The 19,763-nt window shown below is 43.0% G+C and overlaps 1 long non-coding RNA gene across 1 annotated transcript in view; it reads left to right on the forward strand.

Moving 5' to 3' along the window:
* The first annotated feature begins 8,250 nt into the window (after positions 1-8,250).
* Positions 8,251-19,763, forward strand: part of LOC148128795 (uncharacterized) — a 35,312-nt gene continuing 23,799 nt past the window's right edge. The window contains exon 1 of the long non-coding RNA XR_015746089.1: positions 8,251-8,330. This is a non-coding gene — a long non-coding RNA (uncharacterized LOC148128795). The remainder of the gene's footprint in view (positions 8,331-19,763) is intronic.

Here is a 19,763-nt window from a genome sequence, read left to right on the forward strand (position 1 = left end):
AGGTGAAGGCCCGATGATATTGTCCTGATGACCCAGGTGTCCATAGTTGATTCTTCCCATCTGGTTTTAAAAAAGGTCAAATGACCTCCAATGGGAGGGGAGTGAATGCAGTTATTTAGAGCACCTGAATAAATGACCTCCTCCCCCTCGAAAGGGCCGCTTACCCGAGAACTGCTGTTGTTTGTGTTGGCAGACCTGCTGTTGTTACTGCCAGGGAGAATACGTTCTCTGATTGCGACTGAAACGAGGGGTATTGTCCAGCCGGAAGGTTTGAGGCCTGGAATATGTGGTGCATCAAAATTCTGACCTTTGGAGGAAGTTGACAGCACCTTTCTCTTGTCTCGGGTTTCCACCACGTATGGTTCTAAAGCTGCTCCAAAGAGGTTTTCTCTAGAGTGAAGGGCCGCCGCCAACTTCCACTTACGTTTAGAGTCAGTCTGCCAGTTGCGCATCCAGAGAAGGTGCCTGGCAGACACTGAAGAAGCCATTGCCTTTGAAGTGAGCTTAAAGTGGCATCGGAGGTGAATTCAGCTGCCACTATTATTTTGTTGAGGTCCTCGTGGGACCTGGCATCGGCACTGGGAACTCTGTCCTGAAGCTGATGCAACCAGTGAATGGCAGACCTGGTAAAAAACAAGGCCGCAGTGGAAGCTTTCAAGCTGCGGCCTCGTGTGTGCACTCCAGAGTTTGTTCCGATTTTTTGTCTTCCGGTCGTAAGACATCTTCTGGTTCTGTAGGTGTGCCTGAGGAAGCGAAGGTGGCTACCACTGGGGGATCTACAGCAGGTAGAGCTAATGCGTTGGCCAGGGAGGGACCCACATTAAATAACCTCTTGTCCTGGGATGAAGGACGAGGCCCTGACAGGGGCTGTCACATTGGTCCTTAACTAAATCCAAGAACAACAACGGGGATGGGAGAACCTCATTTCGGACCACTGGTTTGGAGAATAATGTGTCTCCTTGGCCCAAGGGGCCAGCCTGTGGTTTTGGGGCCACCTCTTCTGGGCTTAACTGGGCTGTAACCAGAGCCTTCTGTAGTAAGGGCTGAAACAAGAAGGGTTTAAAGACAGCCATAGTGGACAGCTGCTCTGGTTTAGTCTCCTCTTCACTGGAGAGGAAGGGATCTTTAATTTCCCCCCTCCTCCTCTGAGAAACTATCCTGTTCAGAATGGTATGAGGATCCCCTATCGTCCCTCCCAGGTAGAATGATGGGGGATATACCCGGGATCCAATGTAGGAACCTCCCTCCATAGAGGAGGGTTGCCCTGACAGAGAGAAGAAAGGATACCTGGGCCACTTCCCAGGGAGTGGAGGAGGTGCTGGAGACCCTCAGCGATACCCTATCTGACTGCCACAGAGACTACAGTCTGGATGTCCTGGGGCCTGTTCTCCAGGGAAGGGCCTTTAATCTGGGGCCCAGTTACAGAAGGGATAACGCTTTCTTGCTCCCTATGCCTGTAGACTCCTGGGGCAAAGCCTGCTGAGGATTGGGTTTGGTCCTGTTCCAAGTAGGTGGTCTGTAAGAGGGGCCTGACGAATTCAGGTCCTGGGGAAGGATCTCATCCTGCCTTTCAGGCGACCAGGCCTGTAGATGGCTAGCAGGGCTCCTGTCTGACCTCTCCATTCCTAATGATTGGTCGGTGTAGGCCATAGATTGTTCCTGTAAGTGCTGAACATTTTTTGTGAACTGTTTCTCTAAGGCTGCATGTCTTCATTTTTCTGCCATAATTTCAGACTTGGAGGCCTTTTGGGGGCAAGGGCCTTAATCCTGATCTTTGCTGTGGCCTCCCTGTTGGCTGAGCGGACTCATGGTCTTTTCCTCTTGAGAGTCCGTTTGGGAGCTTTTGAAGCCTGAATGTTCTGCATGCCTGATGGTCCTGGCTGGGCCCAATCGGTTTCCATCGCTCGAGGAAAGAACACCGGAGGTGCTGTCAGCTCCTCCTGTGGGTGTCTTCCGAGCTGGATGGCCAGGAGAGGATCATTGCCTTGGGGCCCACTAAAAATGGCGCCTGAAGGATCTTGATTGCAAAATGACCGCCAGTCACAAGGCGCAGGGCCTGAGAGGCCTTGTAGATATGACTCTCCTGGGGCCTCGCACTGGAGTCTTAGTGTGGCAATTAGAATGGTCGGATTATTGCCTTCATAGTGGGGAGATTGTTTCTCCTGTCTATCTAGCAGTCTTGGTGGTTCGGCTCGGGATTGGGCCAGATTTGGTGTGAGGGACCACGTGAATGGCTGTCCGTGATATCTGTGGTTTGGGGCTCAATAAGCCCTAGGGAGACTCGCGCTGCCAAAAACGAGCATGAGAGGTTGGCCCGGTCTTTACGAGCCATGCACCACGACAAGCTGCTTAGAAGGCTGTGCAGTTAATTAGCCCCAGTAACTGCAAGAGCAGTTTCACGGTGTTTTGAACGAGCACACTTACTGTAAGTGTGTCAGCGCCAAGTGGAGGCAGCTGACAGGTGGAGGAGAGTAGGTCCCTGCTCTCCTCGTGAGCGAAGATCTACCGGAGCCCCGGGACCTGCTTGCTGGTGTTGAGTCTATCGATTCCTTCCTTGCATTCCTGATGTGAGGAATGCTAACAATTCAGAGTCCAACTCACAGACAATAGCTCTTATGCCCCAGAGCTGAATCGAAAGTTGGGGCTCTCAGCACAGGCTGGCATTTTTATAGTGGCAAACTCAGCTCAATGTTATAAGAGGGCGGAGTTATATATATCCTGACAGTTAGAACAATTAATCAGTAGATTAATTGTTGTGAATGCTCCAACACTGGAAGTTTTTAAGAAGAGATAACCATTTGACTGAAATGGTATAGGGATTCCTGCCTAAACAGGAGGTTGGACCCTATACCATTTCAGACAAGTGACTGTCCAGTCTTTTTCTTAAAAACTTCCAATGATGAAGCACCTACAATTTCTGAAGGCAAATTGTTCTACAGCTTATTGTCCTCACTGTTAGGAACTTTTTCCTTAATTCCAGGTTGCTTATCTCCTTAATTAGTTTCCATTATTTCTTGTCTTGCCTTCTGGTGCTTTGCAAAATAAGTTTACCCCCTCTTCTTTGTGGCAAACTCTCAAATACTGGAATGACCCTATCATGTCACTCCTAGTCCTTTTTTTCTCTAGACAGGCTATATCCAATTCCTGCAACAGTTTTTCAGTTGTTTTTGTCTACAGACTCTTAATCATCTTAATTGCTCTTCTTTGCACTTTTTCCAGTCTCAACATCTTTTTTGTAATGTTGTGACCATAACTGGATGCAATATTCCAGGTGTGGTCTTATTAAAGTTTTATAAAGTGTACTAATTCATGTGATTTTGATTCTATGCCCCTGTTTATACAATCAAGAATTGTATTACCTTTTTTGGCAGCTGCTGCAAATTGCTAGTTCATGTTTAAGTGTAAGGACTCTAAGGTTCCTCTCACAGTTACTGTTTCTGAGCCAGATTTGTCTAATCTGTATTTGCACCTTTGGTTTTTCCTGCCTAGGAATAAAAGCTTGCTTTTCTCCACATTACATTTAATGTTGTTTTATTTATTTTTTATTTATTTATTTGATTTGTCAATAGCTTACAAGATAATAGGTATAAGTATATACATAGTTATGAATACATGAAATGGGTACATATAAGAAAAATAAAAGAAACAATAGGACAGGGACGGTAGGCACGTTGGTGCGCTTATGCACGCCCCTACAGACCTCTTAGGAAAGGGGTGAGGTCAATAATAGACAGCCTAAGGTTAAAGTTTGGGGGGTTTGGGGAAGAAACCACAGAGTCAGGTAGAGTATTCCAGACATTGACCACTCTGTTGCTGAAGTCGTATTTTCTGCAATCAAGTTTGGTGTGGTTAACCTTGAGTTTGTATATATTGTGTGCTCTTGTGTTGTTATGGTTGAAGCTGAAGTATTCATTGACAGGTAAGTCATTGCAATGTATGATTTTATATACCATACTTAGATCAGACCGAAGACGGCGTAATTCAAGGTTTTCTAGGTCTAGAATTTCAAGTCTGGTGGCATAAGGTATTCTACAACGAGTAGAGGAGTGGAGAACTCTTCTTGTGAAATATTTCTGGACTTTCTCAACTGTGCTAATATCAGATACATAATTGGGTTCCAGACTGATGAGCTGTATTTGAGTATTGGTCTAGCAAATGTTCTGTATGCTCTAGTTAGTAGTGTGATATTACCAGAGAAAAAGCTACGTAGGATTAGGTTAACTCCTCTTAATGCCTTTTTGGCTATGTAGTTACAGTGGGCTCTAGCACTTAGATCATTAGAGATGAGTATTCCAAGTTCCTTTACAGAGCTTGGATCATCAACAAGGTCTTGATTATTCAGCTTGTATTTTATTTTCTGTTTTTTTTTTTGCCAAGAGCATTTTGACAGAGCATTTATTTGTTGAGAATTGAAGTTGCCATTTGTTTGACCATTCTGATACATAGTCAAGATCTTTTTGAAGGGTAGCAGTATTGTCTGTGGTATTGAATAGCTTTACATCATCAGTGAAGAGAACGCAGTTGCTCTTAATATGATCACAGATCATATTAATATATATATATTAATATACATATACACATACAGATGCATATACACATACACACACACACACACACACACACATATATATATACATATGTTGGAGAGTTCAAATCTGTCAAGATCTTTTTGGACCCTAAGTTTGTCTTCTGGGATGTTGGTTATCTCTGCCATGTCGTCTGCACATTTGATGAGTTCCCCTTCTATTCCCTCATCTAAGTAATTTATGAAGATATTGAAGAGCATTGGGCCTATGACAGAACTTTGTGGTAACCCACCTCTTCTTTCCTTCCATATAGTACCATTAACTGTGCCATTCTGGCTCAAGATGAAGTCCATATATTTTGGATTACATTTGTAGTCTAATATATACAAAGATAACTTCAGTGATTTATAAAATGGTTTATGATAAAGGCCTCGAGCCCAACTTCTGTGTATCCAAAATGTTAGCTTTCTTGATCCAAATGACTGAACTCTCAATTTGTGAGATTAGCAGCTGCATAAATTTAATAAATAAGAAGAGAATTTTAAAAGTTTGATTCATCATTACAGAAGTTATAGAAGTTTAATAAAAATTACATTAAAGGCCCCATCATGATTAATCATCCAAAGCTGATAATTCATTGTGTAAGTTCTCTGTACCTCTAATAATATTATTTGAAGCTTTGAGATACATCAATCTAATAGAAAGACTACCAAAGACACATCATTACGGGAAACATGCCAATCAGTCTTTGGTTCATTCTTTCTTGCTAGCTGCTTAATTTTAGTAATGGTACTTCCTATGTAAATTTGTGCAGAATCTGTAGAGTGAAATGAAAAATGAATCTAAAAGAGCTACATGTGCCTGCTATAAAAGTTTAATTAATTGGAAATCTTGCATTTGTGGAAATAAACTAAACATGTTAGCATCAATAAACAAAGCTTACACATCATTACCTTTCAGCACAGAGTAGCCTCAGGCAACATCACAGAATAAAATTGCCATTCTATCACAAAGAAGCGTTTATGTACTTTCAGAAAATAGCTCTGAAGGAAAAGCTGCCTTTTTATTCCATGTCATTGACTGCTCTACCTAGTAAACTGGAAGACAAGTTATAAAAATCAATTGCTATTGTTTATCATTCTAGCATACATTAAATTACTGGCATCTATCAACCATCAAATAAAACCACACCAATGTGTAATACAGTAGAAAAACACTTCATAGTTTATCCCAAATAATTAACTACTAGAGGGTGGATAGCTTGGAGACTCCAATTTTATAGACCATTTAGTTTTTAACCCAATGCAAAGTAAAATTTCAGTATGATGTATTCCTAACTTAACTTTGTCTCTATCTATTCCTCCTCTATAGAATGTAAAAAATGAACAAATGAAGGTTTTAAAATGTTAAACTATTTGATATTAAATTTGGCATGTTTGCCCATTCTTAATAAAGACAAGCCCTTTAAGAAGATGATGATGGATGGGATGGATGAAGTGTTCTGTGTATATACAAGATATGCAATGAGAAACAGACTACCAAGAGAAGTTCATATCAGATTCACTAAAAAGATTATTAAGACACAGATACGGCAGGTGGCAAGAAAGAAAACTTTAAAGTACAAAGATAAAGAAATTGTGGTGCTGAAACAGGTACCAAGAAGAGTAAGAGAGATGAGAAGAGAATATTTATTTTTGACCAAAGAGTTACTTAAAAGAGGACTAAATTACAGATGGCTGATGCCAGAAGGCCTCTTGTTCACCTGGCAGGAACAAAGACACAGAATTGACACAGCTGAAAAAGCTGAGCTATTCTACTTGGAATATTTTAGAAGAAAGGAGGAAGAAGCTAGAAAGGAAGAGTCACTAATTGAATTCCAAGAGGAGTCTATAGCAGTAATTGAAAAAGAGAAAGAAGAAGGTACAGTAGGTACCCAGAGAGCAACAAGAATTAAGACCTACTACGAAGAAGGCGGAGCCTCCTCGCTGACGGATGGTAGATCGCAACTCTCTGCGGCTATCGTCCGTGCTCTTTCGTCAGAGAGCCCCAATTATTATGATTAGGGGCTGAAACTGCCTTGGAGGGGCAGCGGAGTAAGGGGAAGCAACAAGCCAGATTGTGAGGAGCCATCTCCCCCTTGGGTTTGGTTTCCCCCGAAGACGACTGCAGCGGTGGTCTAAAATGGCCACCCCAAAGAGGACGACTCAGCTGGATTAAGCTTTGTGCAGGAGGGAAGAAAGAGGTGGATAACATCTGAACCGGGACAACTGGGTAATACAACTAAACCCCCAGGATTAAGGTAACATAGAATTTTTTTAAGAAAAGAAAAGTGAGCGGCGAAATTACAAAGGGACAGAGAAAAAAAAAGAAAATATTTTTGACAGCTAAGCGGGGCTTCGAACTGGGAAAGGAAGAAGCTGGAATTAAAGATTTAACAAAATTGGACTAAAATATTTTGGGAATAAACAGGCATAAAATAAATCTGGATTTAAGATTGTCAAAAAATAATAATAAAGTTTACAAATTGGAGACTGGACTGTGCTGGAATATTGAGGTTCGAAAAACCTTAAATAAAAAAATAGGGGAAAAAGGTGAAGACTTTGTATAATGGAGAGTGTCACCTCTTAACAAAAATTTGGCTCAAATAAAAGGGAAAGCATCCTGTTTTTGAATGAACTTGTGTGGATATAACATTACAGAAATATTGAAACAAAGTAAGAATTCTAGAAAGTGAAAGCAGAACCAGAAAAAAGCAAAAAGCAAGGAAAGACTGGTTGTGGGACTGACTGATGTTTTTGGTATAAACCCTGGACTGAAATAACTGAGAACCTTAGAAAACTGAAAGAAGAAAGAAGGAAAGTAAAAGTGTTTTTTTTTTTTTTTGTGGACTTTAACAATCATAAAATACAGGAGCGTGTAATGATGATATCTCTTCGGGAATTAAAAATGGAACTTAAAAATATGAGAGAATTACTACAGGAAAGAGGCGAATCACTTTGCTCTATCCTAGAAAAAATGGAAATGGCGATTGAAGAACAAGAAGAAAGAACTTCAGAGGAGGAGGAGTCGATTCAGGGAGAAGACATTTTAAATAGACAATTAAAACAAAGAACGCTACAAAGAAGTGGGGAAAGAAGGAAGGTTAAAAAGTTGAGATTTAAGAAGGCAATTAAAAGAGGGAATACTTGTGAAGTCAGGAAAGGCAGAAAGACCCAGCAGAAAAGGGGAAAGGAAGATATTAAGAAAGAGAGGGATATAAACTGGAATGAGAAAAGATATGGGGAAAAGAGTGGGAGGAGGAGCAGTAAGAAACAGGCATATGAAAGAAAGAAATACAGAAATAGTAAAACGTTGAAAATAAATTGTTTTTTCAGAGATAATGATTGATGAATTAAAAAGAGGATTCTGCAGGGTGACAAGGGGTAATAAGAATATTTCTGCAACTAAAAATATTTAGAAAATAGGGTAATATAGATACTGATAGCTCTTATTAAAAATAAAGGGGGGAAAATATGCTGCGGAATTTAATTGAAAAGATGTAATGATTAATGGTCTTAAATAATACGATATTAAAAGAAAAAGACTTTAAACAGAAAATAGAGAAAGAACTTGCTTTCTATTTTAAAGAAAATAGAAAAGAGGATACATCTCTATAAAACCTCTGGGACACGATGAAGGCCTACACAAGAGGCTTGATAACAGACTATAGAAGGAAAAGAAATATAAAACAAGACCCCACCAGACGGTGAAAGGAAAAGGGAGGGGCTGGACGATCCTCACAGCTCAAGAGAAATGGCGTGTCAGGTAAGAACCAACGCCCATTCTCCTTAGAGCTGTTCGGATCGTCCAGAGAGTGGGACAGAAAGTTCTTGAGCCCTGTGGAAAACCGAGTTAATCTTGGATAGAAAGGAAGGGTCAAGTCGGAGGACCACCCAATCGGAATGGAAGACGCACAGGTCTTTCCTAACAGACAGAGCAGCGATCTCTGAAATCCTACGGGCTGATGTAATTGCCACCAGGAACACTACTTTGTAGGATAGAAACTGAAGAGAGACCTCTCTTAGGGGTTCGAAGGGTGGCTTAGTGAGAGAAATCAGGACTCTGTTGAGGTCCCAGGTCGGATACCGGTGGCCGTAAGTTTGTGGCCCCTTTCAGGAAGGCTCGGATGCGGGGATGGTGAGAGAGGGAGCTGAACCCCTCGCAGGAAATGACGGTGGATAAGGCTGCCACCTGCCGCCTTAGAGTGTTGGGGGACAGTCCCTTGCTGAGGCCCTCTTGGAGAAAGTCGAGAATTTGGGCAATAGATGGGTCAGTTGGGTCAATGAGGAGATTGGCACACCATTTGCGGAAAATTGCCCAGGTGGCGTCGTAAATCCTTCTGGTGGAGGGACGTCTAGCTGCTAAGATGGTATCAATGACTTCGGAGGAGAAATTTTCCCTCTTCAGACGTTCCCGCTCAACCTCCAGACGGCTAGTTGGAGCCATTGGGGTTCCGGATGAAGAAGGGGGCCTTGAGACAGGGAGATCCGGTCTGCTGGGATCCTCCAGGGAGGGGCTACAGATAGGCTGCGGAGGTCCACGAACCAAGAGCGACGGGGCCAATAGGGAGCTACAAGAAGCAGTTCCGCCCTCTCATGGAGTACCTTTTGAAGGACTCTGGGCACCAGCGCCAGAGGGGGGAAGGCGTAAAGGAGGCCCGAGGGCCACGGGCATCGAAGGGCGTTGTGGTTCTCTGCCCTTAGGGACGGGAATCTCGAAACGAACCTTGGAAGTTGGGTATTGAGGGGAGGCAAACAGGTCTACTACTGGCAGGCCAAATATTGCTTTTGCCTCCCTGAACAGGGCTGGGTGGAGGCGCCACTCCGACTGGTCTATGGTGGCCCTGCTCAACCAGTCTGCTCGGGTGTTGTCGATACCCGAAATGTGGTCTGCCCTGAGTGAAAGGAGGTGAGACTCCGCCCACCGACAGAGGCGCTCGGTCTCCCTCATTAGGCTTGATGACTGAGTGCCCCCCCTGCCTGTTGACATGAGCTTTGGCTGTTATGTTGTCGGTGAGAATGAGTACGTGGCAGCCCTGTACCTGAGAGAGGAAACTGCGGAGGGCCAGGTGGATGGCGCGAAGCTCTAACCAGTTTATATTGCACAGCCTTTCTGTCGCTGACCATCTGCCCTGAGCTGTAAGGGACTGTAGGTGGGCGCCCCATCCGGACAGACTGGCGTCTGTGGTGACGGTGAGTCTTGGGGGCTCCTTGAGGAGGCAGCCCTTGATCGACGCCTTGCTCCACCAAAGGAGGGAGGTGAGAACCCTTGGCGAGACCTTGACCTTGTGCCTTGAGTTGCTTGATCCAGTTCTTTGGTACGGGAGCAGGAACCACTGGAGGGATCTGGAGTGGAAACGGGCCCAGGGAATAACGGAAATACAAGAGATCATTTTACCTAGCAACTTGGTTAGTTCGAGGAGGGAGACCCTCTTAAGTCGTCTGATGAGTTTGACTGATTGTTGGATGCTGAGTATTCTCTCCGGAGAGATGAACACCCTCCCTTTGACCGTGTCTATTATAGTCCCCAGATGGGATAGCCTGGCGGAAGGGGCCAATTGGCTTTTCTTCCAATTGATGAGGAACCCGTGTTCCTGGAGGGTGGTGAGGGTAATTTGGGTATCCCTGACGGCTTGTTCCCTGGAAGAGGATAGGATGAGGATATCATCCAGGTAACAGTGGAGTCGCACCGGGATGGTTCTGAGGTGGGCAGCCAGAGCGGCCAGGACCTTGGTAAAGGTCCTGGGGGCAGAGGCCAACCCAAATGGGAGGGCCACGTATTGGAAGTGAAGGTTATTGTAGCTGAAACGCAGAAATTTGGAGTGGGAGGGTTGGATTGGGATGTGTAAGTATGCCTCAGAGAGGTCAATGGATGACAACCAGTCTCCCTGTCTAACTCCCAAGAGGATGGATTGCAGCGTGTTCATTTTGAATTTGCGGCATACAAGATGGCGGTTTAGCCGCTTTAGGTCCAAAATCGCCCTCCATCCCCCCGAGTGTTTGGGCACCACAAATAAGTGTGAGTAGAATCCCTGTCCCCTTTGGGACAGAGGAACGGGCTGGATGGCCTGAATGTCAAGTAGGTGCTGAATTGCTGAGTCCATGAGGTTGCGTTTGGTGTGGTTCTTGGAGAGGGGACATGTCATGTAGAAATCAGGGGGCGGGGGGTAGAGAGGAACTCGAGGGCAAGTCCGAACCTGATGGTGTCCCTGACCCAGGCGTCCGAAGTGGAAGAGTCCCACTGGTTGGCGAAGGTTTTAAGTCTCCCGCCAATGGGAATTAAGTCAGGTGGCTTATCTGGAACGCCGGAAGGGCCTGCTGCCAGCCACGAAAGGGCCTCTTGAAGTTACCACCTCTCCTGTGCCTATCAAAGGGGTCGGACCTGTCCTGGGGCTGTCCCGAGCCAAAGGGGGGGCTTTGGTACCTGGGAGGAAAGGGGGTTGGGGATAGGGATGAAAGGGAGCCCTCCGAAAGGGCTGCAGGGATCTGGGTTCTGACGGGTGAGGGATGGGAGGAATTTATTTTTGTTCCTTCCTTCGACTAGGAGAGGATCCAGGGAAGGTCCGAACAGTTTATTTCCCACGAGGGGGGCAGAGGCTAGTTTCACCTTATTCTTGAGATCTGCCTGCCAGTGCCTTAGCCAGAGCAGGCGGCGGGCCGAGACGTGGGAGGAAATGGCGCGGGAGGAGAATTTTACTGAGTGAATGGTGGCGTCTGCTGAGAACTCCGCCGCGGCCGTAATCTTGGCTATATCCTGATGGGCGCGGGTATTGGAGGTCAGGACGTGTTGCTTAAGCTGGCGAAGCCAGCGAATGGACGACCTGATGAAGAAGGAGGCGGCCGTGGCCGCCCTGATCGCCCATGCGTCCGACTGGTGAGCTCGCCGTAAGGCCAGCTCCGACCGTTTCTCCTCCGGCCTCAGAGCCTCTAAGGGGTCGCTGAGGGCGGAGGAAGAGGCCAGGCCCACGACGGGCTCATCAACCTCCGGGGTGCTCAGAAGGTTGGAGAGCTCTGGGTCAAGGTTGAAGAATCTTTTATCATGGGCCGAGGGGGCCGGGGGGGCAGCTGAGGAGGCCAGTTGCTTGGACACCAGGTCCAGGAAGATGGGGGGGTTGGGATGACCTCGGCCTCCACCACAGGCTGTTTAAACATGGAATCCTCTGGTCCTTCCGGAACCAGAGGAGTGGGATCAGAGGGGCTTTGAGTAGTTAGACCCGAGATATTCCTGGCTTTGAAGAGGAGGGATTTGAATAGCTGGGGCTTGAAGAGCCCTACGAAGGCGGGTTGGTCGGGGGTGAGCCCTTCGTCCTCGGACATCTCCGCCTCTGATGGTTCTGAGTCAGGAAGGGGTTCGTTGTATTGTAAGGACCCCAGATCAAATTGTTCCTCCTTCTCCTCCCCGCACAAATCTAAGTCCCCTTCCGCCTCCTCCTCATCCTCCCTGACTGAGGGGGAAACCTCCCCTTGAAGAGGTACCTGATCATGAGACGGTTCCGGAATGAGTGGGAATGAACTTACGGATTCGGTGGCCGGCGGAGGCAACCCCGGCCTAGCCATCTGCTGGAGTCCTTCCGCAATGCCTTGGTGGATAGCCATCTCCATCCAGGCTCTGAGCTGCTCCGGAATCGCCTGAATGAGAGGTTCCTCCTGTCGCAGGCCGGTGGCTGTGGCTGTGAAGGTAGCCTCTGGTGTTCGCCTGGTTGGTGTTCCAGGGGCCTGGTGCCCTTGAGAGGGCGACCTGTGCCTGGATAGGGAGGAAAAAGCTGCAGGGCGGGGGGAGAGCAGAGGTAGAAGGAGTGGCAGGTGCTGGAGGCACTGAGCCTGCCTGTCTGGTGCGTTTGTCTATTTCTTTTTCTAGTGCCTTGTGTCGCCTTAGGGCGTCCCTTTGGGAGGCTTTGGAGGACTCCTTAGCCTGACTGCGCAGGTGGTGGGTTTTTGCTTTGGCCTCTAAAGAAGGGCCTCTTGAGGGATTGCCTTCTGCCATTTTAGATGATTGAGGGATCAAATATGAGGCGGTTGGCGCGCCTAGGGGTCGACCTACAACGAAGGCCGGGAGCCCTGGGAAAATATTTTACGCCCCCCCGTTTATTATTCATCTATAATTAATCTGTTTGTCTTATTTGTTGTTATTTCTTTGTATTTTTATTTTGTGTATGTATGTGTATATATATGTATATTCCTTTTATTTTTATTTTTGTTATTATTATTATTTTTATATATAAACTTATTCAATTAAGCCTTCTGGTGTGTCTTAGTTTTGCTCTGATTTAGTAATTTCGAGGATCTCTCCTTTTTTTTTTGAATTAGAAGAACTGATTGAGATGATCAGAGTACAACAGAGGCCTAAGGACAAAGCCGGGCCTGTACCAGACTGCCTTCCCAGGCAGAACCGGGCGGAAAAGGTGATAAGAGTCCGCGGCCGCTATGGCTGGCTGCGGGGGAAGCCAACAAACGGAGGTGGGAACACAAACCTCCAACAGAAACAACTCAATTTTGCCTTTTCAGCAGGGGGGCCTTCTGCAGTGACCTGGACACTCCCCAGGGGCAATCCAAGGTCCCCAGGGGAAGGACAAACAGAAAGGAACTAGCAAAACGTACAAACGATAGAAAAAACGGAGTTCGGTGGGGGGGGAACGGAGCGAAAACGGAGCGTTTAAAATGATCGAAAACTAAAGCGGCAGAAAGGCAATAGGGAGGGGTGGGGGGCAGCTTGTAAGTTTGCTAGCCTTCCCCCTGGCACCCCCTGGGGGGAGGACCACCCAGGGAACTCTAGAAAATAAAGAGGACCAACTGCGCAGGGCTAAGAGAAAACACAATAAAAGGATTAAAAGGATTAAATACAACCTGGAAAGGAAGCAAACGAATCAAATAGGGCTTTCCTGAAACACTGAAGAGCACATTCAAACACTGCCTACTCTGCACAAGGGCTGAGCATAAACTGGGGAACGCAATGGCAAGCCACGTGATGGAAGGAGGAGCGTTCCTCAGAAATTAGAGCTCAGCCTACAACAGCAGAGACTGAAGCTCCACCCACTCTCTGGATGATCCTGTTAGGTATAACATTGATACCAAATATGGTTTGGGTGAATAAATATATAAAACTTAGATATCATGGTTTAAGTGCTTATCACTTTAAGCACAATGTTGCAGGCAATTAGCCCATTAAGGGTGCGGTTAGAAGTTACAATATAAGGAAGCATTAGAAGCTGGAAAGCTTACTGCAACTAACTGTGTCTTACTGCGACTAACTGTGTCTTACTGCGACTAACTGTGTCTTACTGTGACTAACTGTGATTACTGACTGTGAGTGCCTGTGACTGAACTGTTCTTGTTTGCTACTATTTGCTGATTTACTGCGTAATTCTACTGTTCTACTGTTTGAACTTCTTGCTGAATATCCAGCGTTTGTTCCTCTGGAGAGAGGCGAAGAGGAGGAGAAGATATCTTTATCGGCTGATAAAGATATTGCAAGGACTCTTAACTTGGACTATACTAGTGAGTCTTACTGGATGGAAATACTGTGAATGACTTAATGGACTGAATGACAATGCTTTAAACTCTAATTGGATTAAATACTATTTAAACTACAAACAGTGTTTGTGTTCAGTGTGTGTATACTCTGGGGCCCTTCCACTCTCGTTTTGGCTGCCTGGCTTGACTACTGCTGCAATACTCTGCTAGGGGTTAATCCCCAAACACTAACATTGGTTATGGGCCCAGCAGCATAGTCTAACTAACCAGGATATAGCAGAGAGAGTTGGTGTGAGTTGCACATTACTGTAAAAACAAACTGTTTTAATTAGTTTAAAATAGTCAAAATATCTGAAGAGTAATGGCACAAGTAAATTTGTCACAACTGTCCATGATATCCAGGCTGGACGGAACAAACTATGTTTCATGGTCAATGAAATGTAGTTTACTTCTACGTAAAGAAGGTTTGTGGGACATTATAGCAAACCCACCAGATGTGAGTAGCTGGGATCCTGCTGATGATGATGATAACGAAAAGTTACAAGACTTTAAACTGAAGAATGAGCAGGCTTTATGCATCATAGGACTGACTCTCTGTGATCAGCAGCTTGTCCATATTCGTGGAGAAGAAAATGCTGCAAACTGCTGGGAGAACCTCAGGAAGATTTATGTTCGGGACAGTGTAGGAGCACATATAAATCTTACACGGAAGCTTTTTCGAACGCATCTTCAGAGGAATGGAGATATGTTAGTTCATTTAAACTGTATGAAGAGCATTTTTCAAGAATTGCAAGAAAAAGAGCTTATATTTAATGAACTGCAACAAGTCTACATAATATTATCTTCATTAGATCAAAGCTATGATGACTATGTGACTTCGTTGGAAGTATTGCCTAAGGATAGCCTCTCATTAACCGAGATTACAGGCAGGCTACTAGAAGAAGCCAGAAGAAGGCGTGAGCGTGACGAGCTGAGAGAAGATAAGAAAGAAGAGAAATTATCTTCAAAGCTTGAAAGAAACCAGCAAAGCAAATTACAGCACCCGGAAGAAGAGAATTTATCTTCGACGGCATACACAATTAAAAAGTGTTTTAATTGTGGAGGCAGAGGACATTTGGCAAGATTTTGCAAAAAGAGAAAAAGCCAGAATATAAAAAAGCCAAAGAAAGCATTTGAACTAGCCACGTTTAACAACTCTGATGTGAAGAATGATATATGGGTGGTTGACAGTGGCGCATCCCACTGCATCACAAGAGATAAGACTAAATTTATAAAAATGTCTAAAAGCTCTCAACATATATCTCTTGCTAACGGCTGGAATCTTAAAGCGAAAGGAGAAGGTCTTGCACATTGTCCGTGCATAAACCAGGATATAAAAATGTTGTATGTACCGCAACTAAAGTTTAATTTGCTTTCAGTAAGGGTATTAGATAAATTAGGTTATGTAATTACTTTTAAGGATAATAATTGCATAATTGAAAAAGATAACAAAAGGGTAACTGCAGCTTTAAATGGAACATTATATGTATTAGATAATAGTAAGAAAGGGGAGGCACAAACTGTATTTAATAATTTAAAGCCTCATAATGAATGTATCCATTTATTGCATAGGCGTTTGGGGCATGTAAATTTTAAAATGCTAAAACGTACAGTTGAGTTATCTGAAGGAATAAGGTTAAAACCTTGTGATAAATATTTGCGTTGTAATGTTTGCTGTGAAGATAAGAGCAAAGTATTACCTGCAAATAGGCTAAATGGTTTCAAAACAAAAGAACCTTTAGAAGTGGTATTTGCAGACATCATAGGTCCAAAGAAACCCAGTATGGGGGTGCTAGATATATACTGAGCATTATGGACCATTATTCTAGATATGGGTTTTGCTATTTAATGAAAAGCAAAACTGAAACATATCAACATTTTTTCAATTGGCTTAGGTTTGCTGAAAGAAAGTCTAAACGGCAACTGATAACCCTGGTGACAGATAATGGTACGGAATTTATTAATAACAAATTCCAGAACAGACTTAAGGTAGCTGGAATAGAGCATAAGAAGTCTGCTCCATACAGGCCAGAACATAACGCTTTTATTGAAAGAAGAGGCCAAACACTACAGGCAATGGTTAGAACAATGTTAAATGATTCTGGGTTACCTGATTCTTTGTGGGGGGAGGCTACAATGTGTGCTAATAACATATTGAACAACGTTGTTAATACAACAACAGGTGAAATACCATTCACCAGGTGGCATGGCAGGAAACCTGACCTAAGTTACCTGCACACATTTGGTGCACCAGCATGGGTGCATATTCCTGCACAACTCAGAAAAAATGGGCAACATAGAGCTAAAAGATTTTTCTTCGTTGGTTATCAGGCAAACCATAGGGCATATAGATTTTGGGAGAAAGGCACATCTAAAGTGTTATGTAGTGCTAGTGCCCAATTTCTAGAACATGAAGGATGGGAGAAATTAGAACAGGATGCCAATAAAGATGTAATTATTGAATCCTATAGAAATCCCATTAGTTATCCCTGTAATTTTAAAAATAAAGTAAAGAGAGAAATACAGGATGAAATAGTGCCCATAAAGGAAGAAACAGATTCAATAGCTGAACAGGATGAGGAAGATGAACAGGTAGTAGTTCAACAAAGTCCTCCTGTAAGCCCTGTAATTCCCAGAAGAACTACACGTGTATCTAGACCGCCTGATAGGTACCAGGCTAACACAGTGTGCCAGATTAATCAAGTTCCTAATTCTGTTGAAGAAATTAAAAAGTATCCTACTAAGGAAAAAGAAAGATGGTATGCAGCAATGAATAAGGAACTGAATTCATTAAGAGATATGAAAGTGTATGAGAATGCCAAATTACCTGTAGGTAAGAAGTCCATTGGCTGCAAATGGATATTTAAGGTAAAAACAGATAAAGTTGGTAATTTAATCCATAAGGCAAGGTTAGTAGCCCAAGGTTTTAGGCAGAATGCCAATGACTACGATGAGGTGTTTGCACCTAGTCTTAAGGCAGCAACCTTGAGGGCAGCTTTAGTGTGGGCAGCTAGTAAAAACTATATAGTTAACCATCTAGATGTGGAAACTGCTTACTTGCACGCCCCATTAAAACATACTATTTATATGAAAAAACCTGTTGGTATTAAAAGTGAAAATAAGGATAATAATGATTGTTGGTTGTTAAAGAAAAGCCTCTATGGTCTTAAACAATCAGGCTATGAATGGAACCAGTATATTGTAAAGGAACTAGACAATATAGGATTTAAAGCTGGTTTAGCCGATCCATGTCTGTTTAAGAGGGAGACAAATGGGAAAGTATCATTATTATTACTATTCACAGATGACATTGCATTGATTACTGAAACTAATGATGAAGCAAATAAAATAATAGCATCATTAGGAAAGAGAATAAAGATCAAGCAATTAGGGGAGATAAAGAAGTATCTCGGTTTGAATATAAAGAAAACACGGAAAGGTTTTAAGATATCTCAGGAAGATAAGATAAGCAAATTGCTAAAAGATTACAAGATGGAGCTTTGTAAGCCAGCTAAGACTCCAATGAGTCAGGAGTTTAGCAACACTGATGAACAAAGCCGGAGTTTGATAAGGTGATTTATCAATCTTTAATTGGTAGTTTGAGTTATATTAGTAATTGGTCTAGACCAGATATTTCGTACTGTGTGAATCAGTTGGCTAGATTCAATTCTGCACCATGTGAAAGACACTGGAATGCAGCTAAGAGGATATTAAGATATCTTAAAAAGACAATGAATTATTCATTGTATTTAGAACCAAAGGGTGATTTAATTCTGAGTGCTTATGCAGATGCTAGCTTTGCATCAGAAAGAGACACTAGAAAGTCGACTTCAGGAACAGCCATAATGCTGGGTAAGACATTAATAGGCTGGAAGTCAATAAGACAACAGCATATAAGTTTGTCTACTATGGAGGCAGAATTCTCCTGTTTATCACTGTTATGTACAGAATTAATAATGTATAAACAAATGTTAATTGATATAGGTATAACTGTAGATTATCCTATAATTATACATGAAGATAATCAGGCAGCAATTCAAATGGCCACAAATATTGCAGTAAAAACAAGGAGCAAGCATACAGATCTAAGATACCTAAACGTGAGACAATCTGTAAGAAGTAAGATGATTCAGCTAGAGTACTGTATGTCGGAGGACAATTTAGCTGATAATTTTACTAAAGCCCAAGGTGCCAGTAAGCACCAGGAGAGTTGTGAAAAATATGGGGTTAGATTGTAAAGGTATTATATATTTATTTCACCCAAAAGGGGAGTATGTTAGGTATAACATTGATACCAAATATGGTTTGGGTGAATAAATATATAAAACTTAGATATCATGGTTTAAGTGCTTATCACTTTAAGCACAATGTTGCAGGCAATTAGCCCATTAAGGGTGCGGTTAGAAGTTACAATATAAGGAAGCATTAGAAGCTGGAAAGCTTACTGCGACTAACTGTGTCTTACTGCGACTAACTGTGTCTTACTGCGACTAACTGTGTCTTACTGTGACTAACTGTGATTACTGACTGTGAGTGCCTGTGACTGAACTGTTCTTGTTTGCTACTATTTGCTGATTTACTGCGTAATTCTACTGTTCTACTGTTTGAACTTCTTGCTGAATATCCAGCGTTTGTTCCTCTGGAGAGAGGCGAAGAGGAGGAGAAGATATCTTTATCGGCTGATAAAGATATTGCAAGGACTCTTAACTTGGACTATACTAGTGAGTCTTACTGGATGGAAATACTGTGAATGACTTAATGGACTGAATGACAATGCTTTAAACTCTAATTGGATTAAATACTATTTAAACTACAAACAGTGTTTGTGTTCAGTGTGTGTATACTCTGGGGCCCTTCCACTCTCGTTTTGGCTGCCTGGCTTGACTACTGCTGCAATACTCTGCTAGGGGTTAATCCCCAAACACTAACAGATCCGAACAGCTCTAAGGAGAATCTTTGCTTCAATTTTGGCAGAAAGACTAAAAAGATCCTTAAATAATTTTATTCATGCTGATCAAAATGGATTCCTGCCAAAGAGACAAATCAAAGACAATGTGAGAATTATTTTGGATACTCTGGAATACCATGAGGCACATCCTGAGAAGTAAATGGCTTTGATGTTTTTAGATGCACAAAAAGCCTTCGACAATGTGAGTTGGAAATTTATGTTATTGCAATTGGAACAAATGGGCTTTGGTAAAAAAATTCATTCAAGCCATTGAAACAATATACTATGAACAAACTGCAAAAGTTATGGTAAATGGAGAACTAACAGAATCTATAGATATAAGAAAAGGGACTAGGCAAGGTTGTCCACTGTTGCCCCTGCTGTCTGTGTTAACATTGAAAGTATTGAATAGGAATATTAGATAAGATAATATTAGAGAAGAAATAAAAGGAATGAAAATCCAAAAGGAAGAGTATAAATTGCAAGCTTTTGCAGATGACCTGATATTTATATTAGAAGACCCATTGGAAACAGCACCTAAATTAATAGAAAAAATAGAAGAATGTGGAAAAGTAACAGGTTTGAAAATAAACAAAGATAAAACAAAGATATTAACAAAGAATATGTTAGTAAGACAAAAGAAAGAGTTGGAAGAAGTTTTAGAAATACAGGTCACAAACAAGGTTAAGTATTTAGGGATATACATTACACCAAGATGTAGTACACTGAAGGAGGATAATT

The sequence above is a fragment of the Notechis scutatus genome, chromosome Z (assembly GCF_049901735.1).
Source record: "Notechis scutatus isolate UNSWTSFEM ecotype Mainland chromosome Z, rNotScu1.2, whole genome shotgun sequence".
Lineage (NCBI taxonomy): Eukaryota > Metazoa > Chordata > Lepidosauria > Squamata > Elapidae > Notechis > Notechis scutatus.